Source organism: Otolemur garnettii, unplaced genomic scaffold, assembly GCF_000181295.1.
Source record: "Otolemur garnettii isolate 467f Iridium unplaced genomic scaffold, OtoGar3 scaffold00054, whole genome shotgun sequence".
NCBI lineage: Eukaryota > Metazoa > Chordata > Mammalia > Primates > Galagidae > Otolemur > Otolemur garnettii.
In genome coordinates, this window is record NW_003852449.1 from 2,340,480 (window position 1) to 2,347,355 (window position 6,876).

Sequence of the window (6,876 nt, forward strand, 5' to 3'; positions counted from 1 at the left end):
AAAAAAAAAAAAAAAAAAAAAAGAGACCCTTTAACCAAGTCCACGGAACCCTCCAACAGTTTAACTGCTGCAGTGGCTGTCTCTTAACAAGGTGGGTAAGTTTTGCCACTGGGCCAAGCGACTGTAGCATGTAACTAGTCTTTAACGAATTCTAAGAAGTTGAATTCAGAACACCAAGGGCTTGTGTAGATCTCTCAAGTGAAAAGGGTAGAAAGACGTGTGATAATTAGGCGCTGCTTATGTTTAGGCCACGGAAAAGTGGTTTTATTATCCATGACTTGGTTAAGTCACATGATAGATGGCATGGCAATTTCAGGAAAATCGGGGGCTCCTTACCTATAGTAGCCGGTAAGACCTAAGAATCTTCTTACTTGCCTCCTATAACTAGTCTGGGGAAATTTTAAATTGTTTGTAGTCTGTCAATAGTAAGAGATTTATCTCCTCTGGATAAAACGTACCCTTGCTAATAAACAATTTTATCCTCTGGATAAAACATACCCAGCTGAGTTGATAGACCAGTTTTAGAGCCCACCTCACCTTTGGAAAATGACAAAAGAAAGGTCATCTGTCCACATCTGGCACGAGAACAGAATGTCAAATCCTAGGGGAGGACTCCTGGAACTAGAGGTCCTAACGGATCACGGATGTTGTTGATATTCCCCGGAGAAAGGGCACCAGGATGTGTATTTCCATCCAACGGGACACTAGAGACAGCAGAACACAGACCTACCGCTGCGAGACACACGACTCAGAAGCGCCCCATGAGGCTGCACTGACGTCTGGGGCTCCCACGGCAGGTTGGCACAGGGAAGAATTTGGCCTTTGATTACAGCTGTATCACCCCCGTTAGAATTAGTCCACTGGTTCCTCCCCTGTGTAACCAGGCTCTAAGGAGGGGAGTGGACTGAGAGGAAGAACTAGCTAAACTGATAGATGTTGCTGCCTGTAATCCAGACCAGCAGACCCTAACCTGTCTCTTCCAAAGGAGGAAAAGGTTGGCAATGAACCTTTTCCAAAAGGTAGAGAAAAGGGGGGTCAGACATAGCTCCGGGTACAGGGACATACACGTGGGTCGTGCAGTGGAGCAAACCCAGCACTACATTCATGCTGTGAAAGAGGCTCCAGTGAGAGATGATGCTGTGTCTTCACCCGAGTACGCCAGATGCCCGCGAGCAAAGCCACGTGTTCCCCAAACCAGCCCTGCCTCTGATGTCTGATGGAATGGAAAGGAATCCTACAAACCTAAGCAGCCCCGCCCTGGGAGACATGGTGGCTGTACTGGATACGATGACGAACTGAGCAAATTACTGATGACCGAGTGGGACTCTAGTCATACCCTGCTATCTTTTGACTTGTATTCTCCAGGTTACATCTATCACACTGAGCACGGGCACTGACGGTAGGATGGTTATGGCACCATACTGATTACGGCACCGCCGCTGATAGTCAAGTATACTGGGAAATTGAGTTAAAGTCCTGCTTTCCCTGTCCCATACTGACTACTCCACACGTTAGGCATATAAAAAGAAGGATAGCCAAAGGTCAGTGGATGACCTACTGTATAATAAAGAATTAAGGGGCTCGGTGCCCATATCTCAGTGGTTAGAATGCCGGCCACATGCACTGGGGCTGGTGGGTTTGAACCTGGCCAGGGCCTGCTAAACAACAATGATAACAACAACAACAAAACAAAAAAAACCAGCCGGGTGTTGTGGTGGCCACCTGTAATACCGGCTACTTGGGAGACTAAAGCAAGAGAATAGCTTAAGCCCAAGAGTTTGAGGTTGCTGTGAGTTGTGATGCCATGGTACTCTACCAAGGGCAACATACTGAAACTCTGTCTCAAAAAATAATAATAATGATAGGGCAACACCTATGGCTCAGTGAGTAGGGTGCCGGCCCCATATACGGAGGGTGGTGGGTTCAAGACCGACCCTGACCAAACTGCAACAAAAAATAGCTGGGCATTGTGGCAGATGCCTGTAGTCTCAGCTACTCCAGAGACTGAGGCAAGAAAATCACCTAAGCCCAAGAGCTGGAGGTTGCTGTGAGCTGTGATGCCATAGCACTCTACCATGGGCAATAAAGTGAGACTCTGTCTCTTAAAAAAATAATAATAATAATAATTAAGGCCAGGCGTGGTGGCTCACTCCTATAATCCCAGCACTCTGGGAGGCTGAGGCAGGAGGATCACTTGAGCTCAGGAGTTCGAGACCAGCCTGAGCAAGACTGAGACCCATCTCTACTAAAAACAGAAAAACTAGCCAGGTGTTGTCACATGGACTTACAGCCCCAGCTACTTGGGAGGCTGAGGTAAGAGAATCACTTGAGCCCAAGAGTTTGAGGCTGCTGTGAGCTATGATGCCATAGCACTCTAGCCCAGGCGACAGAATGAGACACTATCTCAAAAAAAAGAAAAGAACTCTAGATACTCCAGACACCACAAAGGTCAGCAGAGCTTCCTGGATGGTGAACACATTAGCGTGGCCAGAAGTGCGACCAACCCTTATTCATGCAGAGAGGACACAAAATCCCTGATCTCACCCTGTGTCTCTTCAACTGGTGTTCTAGTTTGTATCCTTTATAATAAAACTATAGCCACAAGCATAATACTTTTCCTGAATTCTGAGTCATCCTGACAAATTTTCAAAATGGTGGAGGACTATGGGAACCCCCTGGATTTGTAACCAACTGGTCAGGAATGTAGGAGTGTAGGTGGCCTGGGGACATCATTGGCAGCTGATATGTGAAGGAAAGAAGTCTGGTTGCTACCTGTGCCCTCCGCCTGAGGAATCCGAGCACAACAGCTGGTGTCAGAACAGCAGGGTGATGGGAATAACTGTTTCATTCATGACCCTGAGGTCCTGACTGAGCAGGGAAGGCTGTTACAAGGATGAGCACAAAGTCTTCTAAGTCCTTTCTCTGTTACGCTCTCAGCTATTGTCTTTAGTCATCCTTTAGCTTCTGATTTTAAAGGGTATGACATTTAGTTAGAGGTGTGGATGGGTAAATCTGAACCTTAATGGGGTCAACCCCAATAATTCTTCCTGTACCAATATAGTTTATTTCCTGGAAACATCTGATACCTTTAATTTTTACTTGATTTAGAATTGAAAATACCCTTTACATCAATGTCCGAATTAGTCGTGACTTCATTATAAATAGAGAATTCTCTAGATAGTTTGAGGAAGAGACCATCAGAAGAATATTTCAGCATCAACTTCACGCGCATATCAAATCCCTCCCTGTTAAGTTAGGGGCACAGCGTCACAGAGGAGGAAAGGATTTCCTTGGTGAAAGCTGTTAGGGACACCACAGAGAAGTCTGAGAATTATTAGAAAGACCCACAGACGGAGAAGCTTGTTGACCCTGAGGAAGTAGAAGGGTCGCAGAGGTCATCAGTTGGGATTGCTGTTGTGGCGCCTATATTTAGACAAATTTCTTTGAGATTAAGGGTAAAACAAAAGACGTGGGCTGTTGAATGTCCCACGGAGCACCGTCACTGCTGAGTCGCTTCTCTGTTATCCTCTTTCGTGTCTCAGTTAACACAGACAATGGTTTCTCCACTGTCTTTTTTGTTTATGGAAACTACAAGCTGCCTTCATCAAGAGACTCCCTCTACTAACGACCAGGAAGGCGTGTCTTTTAGTTGTCAATCTATTCTAGTTGCTCTTTATTCTCTTTCCATATGTTTGACAAGCAGTTAGAGGCAGCTTGAGGCTATTTCCTGCTCCGCTCCTCGCCTGCATATTAAATCCTCTATCTCCAGCTCGAGGCCTGGGGATTGGTGTTCTAGTTCACAGATAGGAGAGAAGCAGGGGGTGTGTCTGCACCAACACCCTCGTGAACTCTCTGAAAGCGTCACAGATGGCTCCAGTTGGACGTGTCTTTACTCTGCTTATGAGACTGGTACAGAGCCCATTCTATTTTTACAGGGGGATTTTAAGATAATCTCCAAATTAAAAGTTACAGCATCTATCGCTTTCTCAGCTCTCCGCATTTCCTGTCAAGTCACTCTGGTGTCTGCTGGTCCACCTCTTTGTTTGTGTCCCCTGAAAACTTACATGTTAAAATCCTAATCCCCAGTGTGATGGCTTTAGGAGGTGGGGCCCTTGGTAGATGATTAAACCATGAGGGTGGTGCCCTCACGAAGGGGATTAGTGTCCTCACAAAAGAGGCCAAAGAGAGACTCCTTGTCCCCTCCACCACAGGAGGACTCAGACTCAGTAAGGTGGCACCATCTATGAATCAGGAAATGGGCCCTAACCAGATATCAAATCTTTTTTTCTTTTTTTTTGTGAGACAGAGTCTTTATTATCCTCGGTAGAGTACTGTGGCATCATACCTCACAACAACCTCAAACTCTAAGGCTCAAGTGATCCTCCTGCATCAGCCTCCCAAGTAGCTGGGACTACAGACGCCCACCACAACACCCGGCTAATTGTTTTGTTTTTAGTAGAAACGGGGTCTTACTCTTGCTCAGTCTCCAACTTCTGAGTTCAAGGGCTCTTTCCACCACAGCCTCCTGGAATGCTAAGATTACAGGTATGAGCCACCACACCCAGCCTGTTTTCATTTTTATTTTTCATTTTATTTTATGCTTTGACCAAGCAATCCTATTAGGAAGGAATTTTGGAATGTAAATTTCTCTTGGTACTTCTTCATAACAATAAAAAAAATGCAGAATAATGAATGTTCTGGATTTTTACCTCTTTTTATGTTAAGGTACCTCACAAATGAACAATTTTGTCCCTATCAAAAAATTTCAAAGTAGTCCTTGTAATTTGACGTGATCGCTGGTGAAGTTACGCATTTAGAAAGACAAGTACACTGAGTTGCGTTCTAGCGTAGGTAGGAAGTGAAGCAGCAGTCCTGCTCAGAGAGGATGTAAACACGAGCCTAGACCAGACTGGGCAAGCCGTGGTTTGGGGTCCAAATCCAGTTCACTGGTCATTTATGTGAGTTTTTTTGGAACACAGCTTTTTCTATTCATTTACATACTCCACTCCGGACAGGAGTAGAGTTGAGCAGTTACAGCAGAGACCACGCGGTCCACATGTCTGTAATATTTATAGCCTGACCTTTCACAGAAAGAGCTAGCAGAGCCTCAGTTTAGCCCCAGGCTGGAATGGTCAGCTGCGGTTCTGGTTAAGTCAGCTGATCTGGACGCACTACTGTGACCCTGAGAACTAGTCTGTATGATGTGTTTGGCTTTCTGGCCATGGCACGCCTCTTATCACAAAAGGCACTCAGCAAGGGTATTTGATGGACCTTCCACACTTCCTACTGTGCACGGGAATTGCGTGCTTTTGAGCCTTCTAATAACTTTTGCTATGGCCAACCTATCTCCTAAAGTCCATGTGTTCAACCTAATCCCCACCATGATGCGGTGGTTAGGAGGTGGGGCCTTCAGGAAAGTGATTAAGTGATGAGGGCTCTACCCTGGTGGATGGATTAGTGCCTTATAAAAGGGCTGGAGGGAGCTAGCTCAGGCCCTTCTTGCCCTCCTACCTTCAGCCCTGCGAGGACACAGCCTTCACTGCCTCTGCAGGACGCCCCAACTGGGCACCACCCTGAAGCAGAGAGAAGGCCCTTCCCAGACAGCAGACCTGCCAGCACCTTCATTAGAGCTCCCAGCCCCCTAGTCTCCTGACTTCATAGCAGCGTGAGCAGACCAAGATGATTTCCATAACAATCAGCTCAGCCTTCTGACTACTTTTCTCACCTATTCCTGGTCCCTGATGTCACTATCCTCAGGAAGGGTCATCATCTCCCCGCAGGTCCCAGAGTGATGATCAGGAGGAAAGCACACAAGTCCACATCCCCAAGATAGGCCAGGCTGCCCTGGTCTACACAGCCTCCAGGTGGCAGCCTCGCCCAAGGAGGGCCCAGGGCATTCAGACCTGCGCTGGTTCAGCCACCTCCATAGCCAACTTTCTTTGGCTTTCAGCCTCTCAAGAGTGCTGCCTACCATGCTTTTTAAAAAAAAATTGGTTATCATCTCACAAATCCACAAATCTCGCCCCGCTTTCGTCTTTTTCATAGCTTCATCACGCACTGTGGTTGTTACTTTAATACTTTCCAGGACAACTTCACGTACAGATGGGCGAACTTTCTCCTCCTCTTCCTGGACGAGCCGCTTTGTTCATTCATTAACACTGAGCTCACAGCCAACAGCACCGTCACTCATGCCAGGGCACCAGGCTTCTCCAACACATGCATTTCTTGTGTGAGCTACACGACAACCTTTTTGCTCTTAGGAACACTAGCCAGAACTTCAGCACTATGCTTGGGGACCATTCAAAAACAGTAAAATCACCAGCAGAAAGCACAAAAACTGAGAAAAACACGGCACTAAATAGACCACCCAAAGGACGTTTGTCTACTATACAAAGGCAGAGCACTGTCTTGTTCACCTGCCGCTGAAATACACATATTCAGCAACTCAAATAGTTTGCCACTTGCACATTCCTACAAATACCTGCGAAGTGTCACGTATAGTGACTGGGGAGGGGGTGTTACAAATAAACTAGCAAGCAGGTAAATTCACAGGTACAGATTTCATAAATAATAATAATAAGGAGCAATGGTACCAAAATCCACTGAACTGTACACTTTAAAAGCGAACTTTGTGGTTATGTGAATTTATGAATTATATCTCAATAAAGCTTTTATTAACCAGAAAAAAAGACTGCCGAGTGTTTCAGGGGGGATTTCTACACTCCACATAGTAAATCCGTGACTATCTGTGGCTTTTCTTATGCCCATATATCCTGTGAAACAGAAAAATACCATTCTTTTCCCTGAAAGAGGAATGAGGTTGACTAAGGAGACCAGGCAGAGGCCGCTCTGAGCTCCTTGCAATGCCGTGCACGC